The following is a 22,485-nucleotide window of genomic DNA, read 5'->3' on the forward strand; positions in this document are numbered from 1 at the left end:
GAAACAAAGCAGAAAAAAAATCTTTTTAATAAATAAATAACTTTCCATAGGAACTAGAAAAAAACCAACAAAACTTTTTCATAGTTTATATTTTTTCCTTTTAAGCATTTCACAGTACTGTTTCAATAATTTCAAAAATATTTACTTTTGACAGTACATTACTGGAAATTTATCTCCAACAATATAACAAATCTATAAGTAGAAATAAATTTATAGTGTATCAGCAGTGTTTTAAAAAATCCACTGGGAAAATAAACGAACAAGAAAAAGTTATATAAACTCTTGAATGATATACTGGCATTAGAAGTGATAAAGTATTTATAAAAAAATATTTACATATTTATATATGCAATAGCAAGTATAAAAGGTACAGATTTATTTGTTTAGAATACTCTTTTTTAAAACTATAGCATGAGACGTTTTAAAAATTAAAATTTCAAGGTAATAAATCCATCTCTCACTGAAAATTATATTTTTCTTTTGCTCAAATTGTGTGTAGAGATTTGTAAAATTATAATTGCACAACTTACAGTTACCAAAATTTATCATGAGTACAACAAAACATCTCTAAAAATTCTCCATCTTTATAAAACAATTCCTATTTCATTTAGATATACACTGTATTATCTATTAAAAACACTCATTTTGTTGAAGGCAAACTGGATTCTAGCAATTTATTATGAGTAAATAAATGTATTCAGTTCAACAAGTTCCTACATCCATTTGCCTTGTACTGTGAGCTATACCATCTATGGGGTCACACAGAGTCGGACACGACTGAAGTGACTTAGCAGCAGCAGCAGTGAAGTATACAAAGGATGTATTTGTCCCACTCCTGCCATCAAGGAGCACAGAGAAGAATGTCTTACAGGAATGAAACAATTAGACACGAACCAAAAGAAAATAATAGAAAGCAACAGAAACCAAAAGAAAATAATAGAAAATATGCTAAACTGAACAAAATTAATGACCAAAAAACTATGGAATAGACAATAAGTACTATGGATTAGGAGAGAAAGTTTTACTTATTTATTCATTCACCAGTCATTGATTGCTTCCTCTGTGCTCTAAGCTCTAAGTGCTGGGGATATCACAAGGAATAAGACATTCTAATTAGGGAAGAACAACAAGCACACTCTCATAAATTTATATACCTTCATAAGTTTACATTCCAGAAGAAAAAAAGACAAAGAAATAAATATATTTAGTGAAAGAGGAGAGTAAAAAAGCTAGCTTAAAACTCAACATTCACAAAATTAAGATCATGGCATCCGGTCCCATCACTTCATGACAAATAGAAGGAGAAAACAGTGACAGATTTTATTTTCTCGGGCTCCAAAATCACTGCAGACAGTGACCGCAGCCATGGAATTAAAAGACGCTTGCTCCCTGGAGGGAAAGCTATGACAAACCTAGACAGCGTATTAAAAAGCAGAGACACCCCTTGGCTGACAAAGGTCTGTATAGTCAAAGCTATGGTTTTTCCAGTAGTGTACAAATGAGAGTTGAAACATAAAGAAGGCTGAGAGCCAAAGAATTGATATTTTCAAATTCTGGTGCTGGAGAAGACTCTTGAGAGTCCTTTGGACTTCAAGGAGATTAAACCAGTCAATCCTAAGGGAAAGCAACCCTCAATATTCATTGAAAGGACTGATGCTGAAGCTCCACTATCTTGGTCACCTGATGCAAAGAGCCAACTCGCAAGAAAAGACCCCGATGCTGGGAAAGATTGAGGGCAGGAGGAAAAGGGGGCAACAGAGGATGAGATGGTTGAATGGCATCGCCAACTCAATAAACATGAGTTTCAGCAAGCTTCTGGAGTTGGTGATGGACAGGGAAGCCTGGTTAACTGCAGTCTACAGGGTTGCAAACAGTCAGACACAACTCAGTGAATAAACAAAAAAATTAGTATCAGATGGGGATGAAGGCTATGGAGGAAAATAAATTATGACTGGTCTAAGAAGTTTTCAATGATTAACTAACACATGAACAGAATCCCGGATAAGATTTAAGGAGAATTTATAATAGTGAGTCTTCTATCCCCAAATAGTACTTTTCCCTTTATTCATATCTTCTTTTATATCCCTCAGTAAAGGGCTCTTTTATTTTTTCTTCTACACAGGCCTATACAACTCTACTTCATTCATATTTTTATTATCTTTTTTCCTCAGCCTGGCCACTCATCTTTTTAACCAGACGACAATGCCTGTTGATGAACTTTCTACTCTGCCTTCCTGATCAGCTCCTTGAATCAGCTGGGGATACTACTGCACCTGCAGAAGTGGTCTTCCCTGACCTTTTTTTTTTTTTCCTGTCAAAATTCATTTTTATATATAGAAAATAAAGACTTATTCCAGTTGTTATACTTGAAGTTGCTAATAAAAATTTTTTAATCACTAGTTAATAATCCTATTTTAACCAAAACAATGAAACTGTGGCTTTAAAACAAAGTATTTAGCACCATTTGCTTATAGGCCTTTCAGACTTTGTTCTTAAAGTTTCTGAGACTTTCCTGTCTGTAAAGTACAGGAACTGCTAAGCTACACAAGGAACCCTCTCTGGGACAACCAACAAGAAGGTTAAGTGGTCAATAAACATTCAGCCTGGTGATGTGGACTGTACAAGATCCCATCCTCTCCACTCCAGCTCAGGAGGGACCTGCCTCCACACACTAAGGTATGAAGAGTACTGCCATTAGTAGCTGGAAAGACCAGTTTTAACAGCAAGTAACAGTAAATCTCTGGCACAGAGGCTACTGTCTTTAGTATCCTGTAATTTTAGGAAATTCTGTAAACAGCTTGGATTTAGTTCAATTTATTCTGAAATGAAACATACTTACTAAGGTTAAACTACTCTGCTAGGGTACCTGTCTGCTGGTTTAGTATCCTTACAGAATATAAAAATATAATCCATGTAGGTAAATCATAGTCTTAAAGTATACTTAGAATACGGCATTATTTAAACCAAAGTCTAACAAAATGTCTACAAATAGAAGCAGCTAATGAAACCAAAACCAAAGTTATGATGAAGGAGACTCTCACTTGAAGCTGTGTCGCTTAGAGAAGGCTGAACTCAAAGCCATTCAAGGGTGGTGAAGGCAGCACCTTTAGATAATTTCAATCAGGACCAGAAATCAGTACTTTTCAGAAAAGTCCACAGAAGTGTTCCAAAGACTCTTATGCAAAAGAATGTCAAATTTTCTGCATCAGTGAGCAGTAGTGCCCATCAGAACGTTCTAATAACTCAAAGATAAAGGCAAGTCCAACTTGATCAGATGTCAAAGGAATGGAAGGTGGACTATCAGGTCACCCTTACAGCTTCTGCTGGCTTTTTACTATATGCTGTTCACCAATGTGAGTCAGGTGGACTTCTATAAGAGAAGTGTTTGGTGGCCAGGACCTCTTTTGGGCATTTCTTCCTAACTGGAATACACAAGAGATAAGGAAGAGGGGTTCTCAGGTAATGCTAGTAGTAAAGAACACACCTGCCAAAGCAAGAGTCAAAAGAGACACAGGTTCGCTCCCTGGGTCAGGAAGATCCTCTGGAGGAGGAAATGGCAATCCACTCCAGTATTCTTGTCTGGAAAATCGCGTGGACAGAGGAACCGGGAGGGCTACAGACATAGGGCTGCAAAGAGTCAGATATGATTGAAGCAAGCACAGCACAAGGAATAGGGGAGGTAATACCGGGAAGCTACTCTGTCCAGCTCAGAATGAGTTAATTAAGTCCATATATTCATTCAAGAAGCCCATGGATCCTCTAGCTGTGGACAGTGGCTGATGTGGTCATCCAGAATCGACACTGTGGACCACAGCAGTGTTTTCCTACATAGCTCCAAAAATCCTAGAGATTCACTGGATCCAATGGCCCATAGATAAAATGCATGGGAATGGAAACAGACAGAGCTCCCACCAGCATCTTCTGAACTTCCTCTGACTGATATACTGCAAAGACTGTCAATAACCACATTCCCATCACTGTCACATATCCCTGCCCACATGTCCCACAGCTCACTCTCAGAGGGGTGGGTGTACAGCCTGAAGACTGGGTGAGATCTCAAGAGAATTCCTCATCAACTACATGAGGAAGAGGGACAGCATGCCTCCATCTCTGAGAAGTTTTTGGAGAAGGAGAGGTCAGTCTTAGGAAATAAACCTCCACTTGACAAAAAGAAACTCTAGATGGTAAGCAGACCAGATCAATTCTGCTTGAACTTACACAACAGCTTCTGAGCAACAATATCCCTAATAGCTGTGAGATAACAGGTTGATCCTACGGTTCTGAAGTCCCAGATGCCACAAAGCACCTTCATGATGGCCTGCTCAAATATGGAATAGTGATGTGGTCTCGGTTTGTTGCTGAGGCCAAATGCTACGAAATTGAGGGCAATCACTCAATGAAACCTGAGGGTCTGACCTTCTGAAATTTTGTACCAATCAATCATAGCTGGATGTTGAAAAGCCATGTAAAACCACAACTATCTCTGGATTCCCAACCACATCCCATGGAGAAGAAGATCCCATGGTAGAAGATTCGAAGTCCGCTGAAAGTAAAAAATTTGCCTGATGATTTCCATGAGTAAAGAGTAGGTGAAAGCTGGGGGCAGGGGGCAGGGACTGCAGACAGGCCACAAGCAGGGGCACAGCCAACAGCCCCACTGGACCCACCACTACTTACCTGATTAAGGTAAGACCTAGGCTACAAGACTCTATGTTTGGGGAACCAGGCTGTGCCTCCCCTGACTTCTATATAAGAGCTAAAAGTAGGCCATGGTGGCTTAGAAGAAAGTACAGAGCGTTTCAGTCCCTCTGACAATACTTCTGAAGAACACCCAGTTACCTGATCCACACTATAGTACTGCGAGATGGCCAACTACAAGAAACAGATGCTATTTCAACCAAGATCCACTCAAATAAAGCTTTCCACTGACTTTCCTGAAAAGAGTTCTTATAAACTCTCAGGAGAGCCAAACCAGACCATGACCCAGATAATTTATCCAACCTACCTTCTTCAATGAGATTTGACCCAATATTAGCAATACTGCTCCTTCTTTACAAAGTTATATTTATGCTTGCTAGCCAGTTTTCAAAGCTATACAACTTACTGGTTAACAACTTACAACTTAAGTAAGTTAACAACTTACTATTCAGAGGTTTTATGAAACCAAGCAAAATGGCTGTCTCTGGAGATGAAGGAAGGAAGGCAGCATGCAATTGGAGGACAATACACACGGGGCTTCTCAAATAGTACTCAAATGTCCTGGTTTTTAACAAGGCGTTTGCTTTAAACAGTATAAACATGTTTTCCATCTGTTTGAATATCAATTCAAGAAAGTTAAAAATTAAAGAGATTTTCAAGAAAGAAACATAATTATATAATCTGGGAAAAATTATTAACTCAATTATTTAACATGAAGAGATGCTCAACTGTCTAAAAACTCAAATTTTCAGAATCTTACAACTGTCTTCCTACTTGTTGGAAAATGGTAACAAAAGTCATCAAAAAAACAAACTCTTAGAAGACCCTTTATCTCAATTAAGTTTGAGAGAAATTTCTATAGTTCAGGGATTAATAAAATTAAACATTTCCAATCAAGTAAGTCAAGTGCACATTTATTTTGTGGTTAATCTTATAATATTTAACTTCAAATATTAAGTAAAGTAATGCTTAAAATTCTCCAAGCCAGGCTTCAGCAATACATGAACCCTGAACTTCCAGATGCTCAAGCTGGTTTTAGAAAAGGCCAACGAATCAGAGATCAAATTGCCAACATCCGCTGGATCATTGAAAAAGCAAGAGAGTTCCAGAAAAACATCTATTTCTGCTTTATTGACTATGCCAAAGACTTTGACTGTGTGGATCACAATAAACTGGAAAATTCTGAAAGAGATGAGCATACCAGACCACCTGACCTGGCTCTTTGAGAAACCTATATGCAGGTCAGGAAGCAGAAGTTAGAATTGGACATGGAACAACAGACTAGTTCCAAATAGGAAAAGGAATAAGTCAAGGCTGTATATTGTCACCCTGCTTATTTAACTTATATGCAGAGTACATCATGAGAAACACTGGGCTGGAGGAAACACAAGCTGGAATCAAGATTGCCAGGAGAAATAGCAATAACCTCAGATATGCAGATGACACCACCCTCATGGCAGAAAGTGAAGAACTAAAGAGGCTCTTGATGAAAGTGAAAGAGGAGAGTGAAAAAGTTGGCTTACAGCTCAACATTCAGAAAACTAAATCATGGCATCCAGTCCCATCATTTCATGGCAGATAGATGGGTAAACAGTGGAAACAGTGTCAGACTTTATTTTTCTGGGCTCCAAAATCACTGCAGATGGTGACTGCAGAAATGAAATTAAAAGACTCCTTGGAAGGAAAGTTATAACCAATGTAGACAGCATATTAAAAAGCAGAGACATTACTTTGCCAACAAAGGTCCGTCTAGTCAAGGCTATGGTTTTTCCAGTGGTCATGTATGGATGTGAGAGTTGGACTATAAAGAAAGCTGAGCGCCAAAAAATTGATTCTTTTGAACTATGGTGTTGGAGAAGACTCTTGAGAGTCCCTTGGACTGCAAGGAGATCAAAACAGTCCATCCTAAAGGAAATCAGTCCTGGGTGTTCATTGGAAGGACTGATGTTGAAGCTGAAACTCTAATACTTTGGCCACCTGATGCAAAGAGCTGACTCACTGGAAAAGACGCTGACGCTGGGAATTATTGAGGGCAGGAGGAGAAGGGGACGACAGAGGATGAGATGGTTGGATGGCATCATTGACTCGATGGACACGGGTTTGGGTGGACTCCGGGAGTTGGTGATGGACAGGGAGACCTGGCGTGCTGCAGTTCATGGGGTCGCAAAGAGTCGAACATGACTGAGCGACTGAACTGAACTAAACAATGAAACATCAGTATAGAGAACTGTCCAAAATAAGGAAGTTTTATGTTATATTTAGGGTTCCCATTTATATGTTTGGCTAATATTATAATCTTATTATCCAGTGAGATTAAGAAAAATATTTCATCTAAAACCATTCTAAGTTTTTGAGTTCTGATTATTTTCTTAGATGACACAGGATGATACAATTTAGGACAGTTTTGTACTATATCAGAATATTTTTACAAATTCAGAATGGAAGCCAAAGAATAGAAACATATCCATGTAATAGTGATTTTTACTAAAATAATACTTTTCAGTAAAATAATACTTCATTAAAATTACTATTTTCTTCTCCAAACACAATAACAACACTGAAATATCCATATGTCTGCTTCCCTAAGGTTATCGACACACAACTGTAAGATGGAAGAAACCTCCAAAATCATCTCTTGCAGTACTTCTCAAACTTTAAGGATCTAAAATGCAAGTTCTTAAAATACAGATTCTGGTCCATTATGTCTGGGATGGGGTTTGTGATAGTTTCATTTCTAATAATTTACCAGAACTGTTCAGAACTAAGGACAATTATATATCTATAATGCTACCAAAATTAATCCCTAAGTCCACAATACCTTACTCACAATTCCAGAACCTCTGAAAACCAAAATTGTACCAAGCATTCTACATGCATACCTCATGTCCTCCTCAGAACAACTTAAGAAGTAATCGAGAAGGTAATATAACACAGTGCTCAAAAAACATGAAGTCTGGAGTTCAACTGAATGAAAATCTAACTTTCATTATGTATTAACTGTGTAACCGCTCCATGCCTTCATTTCTTCATCTATGCTGTATGGTTTTTCTGGGTAGTAAATGAGTCTATGCTCTAGTGCAGGCATCCCTAACCTCTGGGATCTAATGCCTATTGATCTGAGGTGGAGCTGATGTAACAAAAATAAAAATAAAGTACACAATAGAGGTAACGCACTTAAATCATCCCAAACCCATCCCCCTTCTCCCTGGTCCATGGAAAAATCATACTCCATGAAATGGGTCCCTGGTGCCAAAAAGGTTGGAGACCACTGGTCTAGTGATCAATTTTAGCTTAATCACTATTATTATTTCTAGTTTAACAATAGAGAAACTAAAGTACAGAGAAGATTTTTAAAAAATGGTCCAAGGTCACACAGCTAGTAACAGTAAGAGTGGGATTTGATTCTATTCAAATTCTGACTCCTAAGGAACCTTACAATTTTTCAGTTGACAACTGCCTGAAGTTAGAAGTCACAGTAAAAAAAAATTAAAATCATAAATGAGTGGTTTCTTTTATTTAGTTAATTAGCTTAATATACCTCCCAAGAAATTACAGTCAGAAAACTACTTGTAACGAATGTAATAAATTCCTGATTTGAGTACAAAGTACATAAATATAAAGTATAAGTTTTATTAGATAATCAGTTCATCCACATATTCCTTACATAAATAATGGAAATAACACACAAAGACATAAAAAACGACCCTTGCTGCCATGATGCTTAAGAATCAAGAAGTTGACAATGTAAAAAGTGTTGCATGTCTCCTCATAGTAGAAAGCATGGGGAAGTAATTTACATTGTAGTATTTCATGTCTATTAATTCATACTACCATTTATCTCATTTGATCCTCATCACAGACTTCTATGATAGGAAAGGTAGTATAATACAGTACTAAAAACAGAATCAGAAATTACAGGTTCCAGTTTGCCACTAAAGTTCTGTGTAACCTCTGCAAAATCACTAACCTCTTTTTGATTCAGAATTCACACTAGCACAATCAAGGAGCTGAGTTGTAAAATTATCTCTCAAGTCACGTCCATCAAAGGCAGACTGATTAAGTAACTTTGATGTAGAGCCAGGCATAAACTCTCCTGGTTACATGTGGAGAGTGGGGCTAAGTGGAAACAGTTATTTTCGATCACAGAAGAACAGACTGTCAGAGCTTCCAGAGAACAGACTTTGGACTCTCCTAAGGAACCAGAAATCAAATTCCCAACATCTGCTGGATCATCAAAAAAGCAAGAGAGTTCCAGAAAAAACATCTCCTTCTTTATTGACTATGCCAAAGCCTCTGACTCTGTGGATTATAAAAAACTGTGGAAAATTCTTCAAGAGATGGAAATACCAGACCATCTGACCTGTCTCCTGAGAAACCTGCATGCAGGTTAAGAAGCAACAGTTAGAACTGGACATGGAACAACAGACTGGTTCCAAATCAGGAAAGGAGTACATCAAGGCTGTATACCATTACCCTGCTTATTTAACTTATACGCAGAGTACACCATGAGAAACACTGAGCTGGATGAAGCATAAGCTGGAATCAAGACTGCTGGAAGAAACATCAATAACCTCAGATATGCAGATGACACCACCACTATGGAAGAAAGCGAAGGAGAACTGAAGAGGCTTTTGATGAAAGTGAAAGAGGAGAGTGAAAAAGTTGGCTTAAAACTCAACATTCAGAAAACGAAGATCGTGGCATCCAGTCCTATCACTTCATGGGAAATAGATGGGGAAACAATGAAACAGTGTCAGACTTTATGTTTTCTTGGGCTCCAAAATCAGTGCAGATGGTGACTGCAGCCACGAAATTAAAAGACACTTACTCCTTGGAAGAAAGTTATGACCAACCTAGACAGCATATTAAAAAGCAGAGACATTACTTTGCCAACAAAGGTTCATCTAGTCAAAGCTATGGTTCCAGTATCCTGTATGGATGTGAGAGCTGGACTATAAAGAAAGGTGATCACTGAAGATTGATGCTTTTGAACTGTGGTGTTGGAGAAGACTGTTGAGAGTCCCAGGACTGCAAGGAGATCCAACCAGTCCAGCCTAAAGGAAATCAGTCCTGGATATTCATTGGCAGGACTGAAGCTGAAGCTGAAGCTGAAGCTGAAGCTCCAGTCCTTTGGCCACCTGATGTGAAGAACTGACTCACTGGAAAAGACCCTGATGCTGGCAAAGATTGAACGCAGGAAGAGAAGGGGATGACAGAGGATGAGATGGTTGGATGGCATCACCAACTCAATGGACATGAGTTTGAATAAGCTATGGGAGTGGTGATGGACAGGGAAGCCTGGCATGCTGCAGTCCATGAGGTCACACAAGAGTTGGACACGACTCAGCGACTGAACTGTACTGAGGAGTCTCAATAGAGTGAGTCAGCCACTCTCAGTTATATTCACTTGGTATGTCTCAACACATTACATGGCATAGGGCAGCCAGCCAGACAGGGCTGAGACTCATAAAGCTGATATTATTTCAGCACCAACCTGGGTCACAGAAACTACATACAGGAATTCAACAACAAAAATAAGTGCCCAGAAGACGAATGGCCTTATTGAAACTATAGATTGTTTTCCTTCCACCTTATTCCATCTGTAAGTAATTGCAATAGAATGAGCTCCTGACACTGAACTTTGGCTCATTCAACAAAATACAGTAATTTAACCAAGGCCTGCTACAAAGAAGCTGCTCAGTAAATATGGAAATAATTAACTCATTTACTAAGGAGAGAAGTAAAATGAGGGAAGTAACAGAAAGAGAGGGGAGAAGGGCAAAAGGGAGGAAAAAGAGAAAGGGCAAGAAATGGAAAGGGAAACTGAAAAAGAAAAGGACCCTAAACTGAAGTCCTCTTTCTCACTCCCACCTTAGGACTGTATGCAGAGCTACACATTCCTACCAGCATAATCCACAACAAGGCCCCAATCTCAAAAAAAAAAAAAGGAAAAGGTTGAAAAAAAGGTTTCAACATACCCTACACCAGCCTACATCACTACTTCCCATTCAGGGAGGCAGCACAGAGAAGCTGTCACAGAGGGACCATCAGTATATTTAGCTAAGTTGGTACCAAACCCCTCTTTTGATACTCTGGGAACATGTAAATAAAGATTCTCTTCCACTCAAAACTAGTATATCCTTGTGAGGATGATTAAACACCAGCGTGATATGGTGCATGTTTTCAATCCAGCTGCTGGGCCAGGAACAACAGAGGGCCTTGTCTCTAAGACGGTCAACTGCCCAGCTGGCAAAGATTATGGCCACTGGGCACCTGTGGACTTTCTCCTCCCACTCCCAACCAGGGTGGCCAGAACATGTATATATGTATATGTATGTATATACATACATACACACTAGCCCCATGTACTTAGTTCTCCAGTAACAGAACTCTCTCCCTTAAAATGGAAGTCTACAGTTAAACTTTTACATATTTTCAAAAATTAATTATGTATACATATGTAGGTAACTACTTTAACAAACCCTTTAATTTTTTATTAGAGCAGTAGTTATAAAAGGTCACATACTGCTATATAATTAGCACACCTAGCATCCAATGACAAAGAAAACACAAGAAAACAAAAAATGATACAATTAATTCAGTGTCTTTTAAATGAGATTCCACCAATTACAAAATAACTATACACGGTTTGAATAAATAACAGGTACATTCATAGGCATTTGCTTATTCAGAATACAAACTAAGTTGGGCTGCAGAACCTCTCCCCACCCCCACAGCCCATACATTGGGAACCACTGGAATTAGAGTCTAAAAGAAACTACAGTATTGAAAAAACAAAAGACTGTATTTACTGAATGCTTTCCCTTATACAGAAAGAATAATAAAAGTATTTAAAATGTGGATGGAGCAGTATAGCAAAGAACAGTCCTGACAGGCTTCTAGCAGGCTCAAAGCCTCCAACTGCAAAACCACATTAACAAGGTTTCCTGAATTTCTGATAAAAGGCCCAGAAGATACATAAAGCTGAAATAAATTAACCAAGAGTGCTTTTTAGAAGCTATATTTTTCTAACTACACACAATGCTTTTGTGCCTTAATAATAAATAACTAAAAAAATAGTAAAGAGTTTTTAAAATAAACTTTTAATCTTTATCAAAAATAAAATTACTTTCCTTATGTTTCCATTTGACAGATAAATGTCTATTTTTAATTTATATATATATCAGTCTCATTCCTAAACAAATATATATGTGTGTGTATATATGTATTATGTATATATAAATGACATGCAAAAAGGAAAAGTATCCCCTTAAAAATAACTGATCAAAGCAAGTTTTAAAGCTACTAAAGAATAAGACAGCTGAATATATAATTATGCAAGCTAATCAAACCCATCAATATATTAGAAAATGCCGATTTTGTGCATTTTGAACAAATTTTTTTGTATTAGCATATGTACCCAGATTATCTTTTTAATTACATACCAGTAAAGAAAAGTATGTATAGCTATCATTCATCCAAGAAAGGGAGGGTAAGAGTTATAAATCTAGAAACATTTGCTCATTCTTTTAAATGTAAGGATATACAGAAACTTGAACTACAAGGAATGGAGAAAATGGGGTAAAAGAGGATAGGTATGAGAACTAGGCACTTTGAAAATACTTTGCAGATCTAATTTTGTATTGGTATAAACATCTTACACATAAAAAGAACTTCAAAAGCAATCTCTAAAAAGAAAAGTGAAATTTGAAAGTCTAACTGTATATACTAACAATGTGGAAAAACCACATAGAGGAAGTATTTCAAGTGATTTTAAAATATAGTAATTTTACTGTGAATCATTGCTTCAGTAACAAATAGTGTTGACAGTTCCAACAAAATGAACTCAGGCTACTGGAGGAATGGCTAATTCCACAGCTAGAGCAGGAAATGAGTTTAAGATGGGTCCAAACACTTTATCATACCAGAAAGCTACCAAAGATTACTGAAAAAATGTCAAACTCAGCAGACAACCTGAAGAGGTCTCACCTGGCTAAAAATGGAATCAGTAACAATAACAACTGCAATGGATTGGAGTACATCAAATATCTGAGTTTATGAAATTAAGAGATACTTTTAAATTTCACTGATCTTTGAAGGGTTCTAAAGAACCAACTATTTTTGAAAAGTGTTATAGAATTAAGCATTTACTGGGGTGATCAGAGTTGATAAAAAAAATCAGTTTCTCCTTAAGGAGAAAAATTCACATAATAAGAAGTGACAGAATATTGCCATATTGCAATCCCTAACATATTAGTGATCTGGCAGTCTAGGTAGGGCATCAGAGCTGGGGGAGGGAGGAAGAAAGAAAAGAGAGAACGAGAGAATGAACCAAACATACATGCCTCTTGGAATAAAAATACATATCAATTCAGTTCAGTCACTCAGTCGTGTTCGACTCTGCAACCCCATGGACTGCAGCACGCCAGGCCTCCCTGTCCACCACCAACTCCCGGAGTTCACTCAAACTTATGTCCATTGAGTTGGTGATGCGATCCAATCATCTTATCCTCTGCTGTCCCCTTCTCCTCCCGCCTTCAATCTTTCCCAGCATCAGGGTCTTTTCCAATGACTCAGTTCTTCACATCAGGTGGCCAAAGTACTGGAGTTTCAGCTTCAACATCACCATCAATCAAAGTTTTGTGCGGGTGGGGTGGGGGGAAATCAAACCTGAATGATTGAGGAAATGCACAAAGACTAAGAAAATGTTACAATACATCATGGAGATGAACTAAGCAAAATTCAGACTATGAGAAACAGTAAAGGGCAGAAGATCCAATTCCTTCAACAAATACAGGGCAAGGGGGAAAAAAAAGGAGGGGAGAGGAAGGTTAAGGAGAATCTGCGGGTTAACACTGCAATATGCAAACTTATTCAACTTGATTATAACAAAAATACAGTGGAAAGAGAAGAAGGAGGATGAGGAGGGAAAGAAGGAAGAGAAACTGGGTAATTATAAACATTTTTTAATGACATTAAGAAGTTGCTGTTTATTTTTTGGCTTGATACAATGAATGGTACCGGCTATTATGCTTTAACAAAAAGAACCCTTAATGTTTTAGAGATGCAAGATGAAATATTTAAAGATGAAATCATATGATCTAGAATATGCTTCAAAATAATTCTGGAAGTAGACAGTAGGGGAAAAGTGAAAAAGGATCAACAAAAAATATAATTAGCCATGAGGTGATAAATGTCTAAGCTGGGTGTGACAGAGGGAAGTTCATTACACTCATCTTTCTACTTTTAAGGTTTGAAATTTTTCACTAAAAACATTTTTTAAAACACAATAATCACAAAATTCACTTACATAGTAAATGCACTTGTATTTCTTAAGGAATCAATACCAGAAATAAACAGTCGATAAACATGATGAATGTTCATAGCCCAGAGACTTGGGATTAAAAGATTTCTGTGATTAGTTGACAGTAAAGCAATATATACTTGGCTATTCAATCAAGACAAAGATTCTTTTAAATCCGGAACTACTTTAAGTAATGAGTTTTAACATTCTATCTCATGTGTGGGTTATGTATTCATTTTATTTTATTTATTTATTTTTTTTTGTATTCATTTTAAATAACAACTACTGTCTTCTAAAATTATTGTTTTGGGAGGTTACACTGATCCTATAATAATTGGATAGCTATCTATTGGGCCTTAATCATACAAAGATGAATCAAGCAGTTTCTGCCCTCAAAATGCTCACAAACTAGGAAGGCAAAATACACATGGAACGATAAACAACTGTAGTAAGTGCCATAATGAAAAGTTACAAAATGTTTGGGAATACAAAAAAGATAAGTCCTCCAGAGCTTAAACAGTAGTGATAAATTTGCTTTGTCTTCCAAAAGCAGTTTTGCAGGTGAACAAGAATCAATCTCTTTTCTTTACAGTTACCCATTTCTTTCCATCAAAATGGTATTATTGGAAACTGACTAGTAAAATTCCAAGTGAACAAAGATTTAAAATTGCTAGCACTACAGCTGTAAGTCGTGGTTCTCCTGGGCGGGGCGGGGTGGGGACGGCGGGGACAGCTCGGTGACCGGCGATGGGCAGGTTCCCCCTGCACTCGCCGCGGGAGAGGGACATCGTGGACCGGCCCCCTGGGCACAACTGCCGGGACCCTGGACGTCTCCCCATCGTTGCGGAACAAGAAAGAGGCTGCGTGGCCCGACTGCCCCAAACGGCCGGCGACCGCCAGCCTCCCTGCGAGGAGAAGGGGACCTCGCGAGGCCCTGCGGACAGGCCGCTTTACGTGGCCCCCCATCGAACCCAGCCCTCTCCGTCCCCGGTGCATCCTCCCCGGCCGCCCCGTTCCTGGTGCCCCGGGCTCCGGTGAACTAGAAACCGACCTCCGAAAAACAAGTTTCCTTCTTCAAACCCCATTCGATGGTGCCCCGTACGCAGTTTAATGACCAAAAGGCTTCTCACACACCCCGCTGTCCTTGCCACACCGTTCTCTACCTACAAAAGAAGCTTCCCCCCGCCCCCGTGAATTGGAATTCCAGCGTTCCCACGCCCACGAACGAGCGCAGCGCCTGCCCTTAAGTCACTTCAAGTCGAATCACCATTGTCTCCACGCCGCCTGCACCCCCTCTGCCTGGAATGCCCCCCCTTTCAACCGTGAACTCCTGCTCCGACGTCACCCCAAAAGCAAAGCCTTCTGACTTCCAGGACCGAATGAGTCACCGCAGCCTCTCGGCGCTCACCTCTGCGGACTCTGTTCTGTCCACTCTTCTCTCCCATCCCCCGTTTCTAGACTACGACCTTCTCCCAGATCGCATCTTCAAGTTTGACTCTCCAGCCCCCACACTATACCTACAAAACAGGGTTTTTATTCTGTGAATTGGAATCCGGGCGTCCACAGCAAAGCCCCTGACACCTAATACAGCTCTGATTCCATTATCTTACGCCTTGACAACAGTATCGCAGTTTCCACCTTCTCGACCGCCCAGCCAATTCTCTATCCCCTCCAAACACGAGCATCTCTTTTCCTTTCACTGAACGTGTTATTTGCTACATCTGCTTATCGCCTCTCTGGCACACAAATTCATCAACCGTAGTTGTAAGCTCCTTGAAGGCAAGGACTAGCACCCTGTAGCCTCCAAGTCTCAAAGGGGTGGTCGCCCAGCTATGCCAGTGGTCCCAGACTTGCAGGAGGTGGTTCAGAGTCACACAAGCCCAATAAAACACGAATTAAAAAAAAAGAGGGACCCTCAGTATAAAATGAACACACACATCTTAACTAGAAACCTCTATACAGAAAAAAATAAATAAAAATAAAAATGCTAGCACTACAGAAGAGTGTGCTAAAGGGGAAGTACTCTTTGACTCGAAAGTAGGACAGAGAATATCATTTGTTTACTGAACTGAAGCCCAATGCTCAAGGCTATTTATACTTTTATGTCTAAGTTTATTTAAGATTTCATCTATAAAAGGCAACAAAGTAAGTTGTGAGGGATAAATGCAGTATTAAACAGTTTCCAAAACTACACAAAACCAAAAGACAGTCTTTTCAACAAACGGTGCTATCAAAATCAGACATCCACATGCAAAAAAAAAATTAATCTAAGACACAGATCATATACCTTTACAAAAATTAACTCAAAATGGACCATATACCTAAACGTAAAACAAAACTATAAATCTCCAGAAGATAACATAGATGACTTCGAGTACGGTGATGCCTTTTTAGATGTAACACCAGACATAATCTATGAAAAACTTAATTGATAAGCTAGATGTCATTAAAATTAAAAACTTCTGCAAAAGACAGTATTATGATAATTAAAAGACAAGCCACAGACTAGGGAAAAATATTTGCAAATGACATATCTAATAAAGGCCTTTTTATCCAAAACTACAAATAACTCTTAAAACTCAACAGTAAGTAAATAAATTCTGGTTAAAAAATGGGCCACAGATTTTAACTGACATCTCACCAAAGAAGATATGAAAGTGAAAGTGAAAGTCGCTAAGTGGTGTTCAACTTTTTGCAACCCCATGGACTGTAGCCCACCAGGCTTCTCTGTCTGTGAAATTCTACAGGTAAGAATACTGGAGTAGATTGCCATTACCTTCTCCATGGGATCTTCCCAAACAAGGGATTGAACCCAGTTCTCCTAAACTGGAGGCAGATTCTTTACCAGCAAATGAGCACATGAAAAGATGCTCCACATCATATGTCCCCAGGGAGATACAAATTAAGAACAGAATAAGATACCACTACACACCAATCAGAATGGCTAAAATACAGAATAACTAAATGCTAGCAAGAATGTGGAGCAATAGGAACTCACTGGCAGCAAGGCAAAATCATACAGCCACACTGGAAGATAGTTTGGCAATTCCTTACAAAACTAAACACACTCTTTACCATACAGCAATCATACTCCTTGGGATTTATCCAAGAGAACTGAAAACTCATGTCCACACAAAAACTTAAATCAACTTATTCATAACTGCCAAAACATGGAAGCAACCAAGATATCCTAAAGTAAGTGAATGGATATATAAATTGTGGTACACCCAGACAATGGAGTATTGTTCAGCACTAAAAAGAAGTAAGCTACCAAACCATGAAAAGACATTGAGGAACTTTAAATGCATACTACAGAGTGAAACAAGCTAATGCAAAAAGGCTACTTACTATATGATTCCAAGCATATGACATTCTGAAAGACAACACTATGGAGACAATAAAAAGATGGGGCTCGGTATAAGACCAGGTGATGAACTGGCAGAGACAGACAATTTTTAGGACAGTGAAAATACCCTGCAAGTTATTATAATGATGGATATACATTATTATATTTTTATCTAAGCCAACAGAACACACAATACCAAGAGTTTTGAACCCCAAAATAAATTATGGACTTTTGGTTAAAAAAAAAAAAGTACCATTCTCGTGAGAGAGGTTGATAATGAGAAGAGACTCTGTGTGAGAGCAGGAAGCACACGTGAAATCTCTGAACCTTCCTTTTGATTTTGTTACAAATCTAAACTGCTCTTTAAAAAGTCTTTTAAAAACTACATATAAATAATCATAAGCACAAGATAGTTTTACAAAAGGAGACAATGGTAATAAGACACTGCTGCTGCTGCTAAGTCATTTCAGTTGTGTCCGACTCTGTGCGAACCCATAGACGGCAGCCCACAAGGCTCCCCCGTCCCTGGGATTCTCCAAGCAAGAACACTGGAGTGGGTTGCCATTTCCTTCTCCAATGCATGAAAGTGAAAAGTGAAAGTGAAGTCACTCAGTCGTGTCCGACTCTTAGCGACCCCATGGATTGCAGCCCACCAGGCTCCTCTGTCCATGGGCCTACCAGTCATTAATTATAAAAAACTGCTACACAGTCACAGCCAGCCTTCAGTTCAGTTCAGTGGCTCAGTTGTGTCCGACTCTTTGCGACCCCATGAATCGCAGCATGCCAGGCCCCCCCATCCATCACCATCTCCTGGAGTTCACTCACATTCACGTCCATGGAGTCGGTGATGCCATCCAGCCATCTCATCCTCTATCGTCCCCTTTTCCTCCTGCCCCCAATCCCTCCCAGCATCAGAGTCTTTTCCAATAAGTCAACTCTTCGCATGAGGTGGCCAAAGTACTGGAATTTCAGCTTTAGCATCATTCCTTCCAAAGAAAACCCAGGGCTGATCTCCTTTAGAATGGACTGGTTGGGGAATGCAGGTATACCTGTGGCGGATTCATTTCGATATTTGGCAAAACTAATACAATATTGTAAAGTTTAAAAATAAAATAAAAAAAAAAAAAAAAAAAAGAATGGACTGGTTGGATCTCCTTGCAGTCCAAGGGACTCTCAAGAGTCTTCTCCAACACCACAGTTCTAAACCATCAATTCTTCAGCGCTAAGCTTTCTTCACAGTCCAACTCTCACATCCATACATGACCACAGGAAAAACCATAGCCTTGACTAGACGAACCTTTGTTGGCAAAGTAATGTCTCTGCTTTTGAATATGCTATCTAGGTTGGTCATAACTTTTCTTCCAAGGAGTAAGCGTCTTTTAACTTCATGGCTGCAGTCACCATCTGCAATGATTTTGGAGCCCCAAAAAATAAAGTCTGACACTGTTTCCACTGTGTCCCCATCTATTTCCCATGAAGTGATGGGACCAGATGTCATGATCTTCGTTTTCTGAACGTTGAGCTTTAAGCCAACTTTTTCTCTCTCCTCTTTCACTCTCATCAAGAGGCTTTTTAGTTCCTCTTCACTTTCTGCCATAAGGGTGGTGTCATCTGCATATCTGAGGTTACTGATATTTCTTCCAGCAATCTTGATTCCAGCTTGTGCTTCTTCCAGCCCAGCATTTCTCATGATGTACTCTGCATATAAGTTAAATCAGCAGGGTGACAATATACAGCCTTGACGTACTCCTTTTCCGATTTGGAACCAGTCTGTTGTTCCATGTCCAGTTCTAACTGTTGCTTCCTGACCTGCATATAGGTTTCTCAAGAGGCAGGTCGGGTGGTCTGGTATTCCCATCTCTTTCAGAATTTTCCACAGTTGATTGTGATCCACACAGTCAAAGGCTTTGGCATAGTCAATAAAGCAGAAACAGATGTTTTTCTGGAACTCTCTTGCTTTTTCCATGATCCAGCGGATGTTGGCAATTTGATCTCTGGTTCCTCTGTCTTTTTTAAAACCAGCTTGAACATCTGGAAGTTCACGGTTCATGTATTGCTAAAGCCTGGCTTGGACAATTTTGAGCATTACTTTGCTAGTGTGTGAGATGAGTGCAATTGTGTGGTAGTTTGAGCATTCTTTGGCATCGCCTTTCTTTGGGATTGGAATGAAAACTGAACTTTTCCAGTCCTGTGGCCACTTTTGAGTTTTCCAAATTTGCTGGCATATTGTGTGCAGCACTTCCACAGCATCATCTTTCAGGATTTGGAATAGCTCAACTGGAATTCCATCACCTCCACTAGCTTTGTTCGTAGTGATGCTTTCTAAGGCCCACTTGACATCACATTCCAGGATGTCTGGCTCTAGGTCAGTGATCATATCATCGTGATTATCTTGGTCGTGAAGATCTTTTGTACAGTTCTTCTGTGTATTCTTGCCACCTCTTCTTGATATCTTCTGCTTCTGTTAGGTCCATACCATTTCTGTCCTTTATCGAGCCCATCTTTGTATGAAATGTTCCCTTGGTATCTCTAAAATCTTGAAGAGATCCCTAGTCTTTCCCATTCTGTTGTTTTCCTCTATTTCTTTGCACTGATCGCTGAAGAAGGCTTTCTTATCTCTTCTTGCTATTCTTTGGAATTCTGCATTCAGATGCTTATTATCTTTCCTTTTCTCCTTTGCTTTTCGCTTCTCTTCTTTTCACAGCTATTTGTAAGGCCTCCCCAGACAGCCATTTTGCTTTTTTGCATTGCTTTTCCATGGGGATGGTCTTGATCCGTGTCTCCTGTACAATGTCACAAATCTCCATCCATATTTCATCGGGCACTCTATCTATCAAATCTAGTCCCTTAAATCTATTTCTCACTTCCACTGTCTAATCATAAGAGATTTGATTTAGTTCATACCTGAATGATCTAGTGGTTTTCCCTTTTTTCTTCCATTTAAGTCTGAATTTGGCAATAGCCTTATCAATGCCCAAAAGTACAAAACTCAACTGTAAAACTGCTCAAAATTCATTCTACTTTAAATAAAGTATAAAGAAACTTATTTTTACATTATATTAAAATCAATTCAGATTGATTTCACAGATTTCATAATCTCTCATCTTAGTATAGGGAATAAGACATCAACATCTCTGATACAGGAAAACCTGAGAGAATATACACAAAATACGTGTCATATATTTAAGGAAAATTGTTAGGTGATCAGAATTTTAGTTGACATAACACATTAACACATACTTCAACCAGCTCCACCGAAAACGCCACTCCTCCCAAAGAACATCACTGTCTTTATTCCGGATACCTAGTGTGTAAATTCCTCTCATAATATAATCTGGTGTGGTCAAAAGCCAGCTAGATCAAAATCAGCAATCAAATCCTAACATCTTGTGGGATAGCTTTTTAAATATAATTTTTAATTATGAGATCTAACTTTTATACAAATGGAATTTATTCACAAAGGAAAGTTGTTGCTAAAAGGAAACATGTACACTCAAAACTATGAAAGTTCCACTTGCAGGAATCATTCCTTTTCCCTCCCACGGAGCACAAATAGAAAAGCCAAAGGCCAGTTCCAACATATCACCCTGATTTTCCTATGGAATAAGGAGGAGATTTTTCTATAAAAAGCCTTTACTTTGACTCAACCAAAATAAATAAAGATAATACAGCAAGCCCTAACAAATTATACTCAGAACTTGAAAGCCACCAAGTGACAGAAACATTATTATTCATGTGGGTTACATTCTGGTGGCAAAATACCAAAGTTGCATTTGTATGTGTGTGTATTTAATTTTGTACTTAAATATGCACGATAAAATAACAGAAAAATATCCTCCCTAACTAAACACTCTAGTTTTAAGTCACTGACCATGGTAACCAGGATCAAAACCTCAGCAAGTAAGGAAATGAAGTGGGGAGGATTTACTACCAGCTTACTTACTGAAAATGGGATAGGTCTCAGCCCATCTGACTTCATGGCTCATTATTACTCAATCTTCAAAATCAAGGGATTGAGCCTGTTTCCTTTTCCACTAGTCAGCTGAGGCTTTCAAGTCAAGGTTCCTCTCCTACCCTAGTATGTAACAGAAACAAATGTATCTCAGACATTTCAGTAGGTCATGCGGGTTGGTCTTTGACACAAAGAATTTTTTTTTAAATTTAATTTTATTTTTAAACTTTACAATATTGTACTGGTTTTGCTAAATATCGAAATGAATCCGCCACAGGCTGGATGCTTGGGGCTGGTGCACTGGGATGACCCAGAGGGATGGTATGGGGAGGGAGGAGGGAGGAGGGTTCAGGATGGGGAACACATGTGTACCTGTGACACAAAGAATTTAAAGTTCAAGAAAGGGATCAAAAATTGCCAGCACATTATTTTGTTAAATTCTGAATAAAATTTTTTAAAATCACCTAAGAATAAAACAACTTTTCTCGAAAAAGAGAAAAATCGGGAATCACCTCTGCAAGGCAATAATGGAATAAAGCTGAGTCGCAACAATCTCCATGAAAATGAGCCACAAAGCTGGGATTGCCACAGTCCCAACACGTGCTACAAGGTGTACCTGATTTGAGTCCAAGATGTGATTTATCACTTTATAGTTATTTTAAAGAAAGAAGCAAAATATTTATCTGTATCTATATCACTATCAAAAAAGGAAAAACAAAAGATAAACCAAGAGTGCAATATGTTTAAAAAATGGCAGTCTGTTTCTTAGTAGACGTAAACTTAGAATACCTACGCCCGTTTCATGAAGGGATGTGAATTCACATAAATGATTTAAGCATTTCCTTTTCCCTAGTTTAGTTTGACAACATACACTTCAAAGAGGAATAAACTAACAGCCTCAAGAAGAAACCAGCTGCATAAAGAATGAATTGAAATGAAATCATATCTCTTATGATTATACAGTGGAAATGACAAATATATTCAAGGGATTAGATCTGATAGAGTGCCTGAAGAACTATGTATGGAAAGAGGTTCATAATACTGTACAGGATGTGGTGATCAAAACCATCTCCAAGGAAAAGAAATGCAAAAAGGCAAAATGGCTGTCTGAGGAGGCCTTAAAAATAGCTGAGAAAAAAAGAGAAGTGAAAAGGCAAAAGAGAAAAGGAAAGATAAACCCATCAA

At 38.7% G+C, this 22,485-nt stretch overlaps 1 protein-coding gene and 1 pseudogene across 3 annotated transcripts in view; both read right to left on the reverse strand.

Annotated features, from left to right (window-relative positions):
• The window catches only part of SNX13 (sorting nexin 13), a 147,902-nt gene that overhangs the window by 97,341 nt on the left and 28,076 nt on the right, over nt 1-22,485 (reverse strand). The window lies entirely within an intron of this gene.
• On the reverse strand, nt 5-5,137 carry LOC139182676 (mesoderm-specific transcript homolog protein pseudogene; annotated as a pseudogene).

This window comes from Bos indicus, chromosome 4 (assembly GCF_029378745.1).
Source record: "Bos indicus isolate NIAB-ARS_2022 breed Sahiwal x Tharparkar chromosome 4, NIAB-ARS_B.indTharparkar_mat_pri_1.0, whole genome shotgun sequence".
Lineage (NCBI taxonomy): Eukaryota > Metazoa > Chordata > Mammalia > Artiodactyla > Bovidae > Bos > Bos indicus.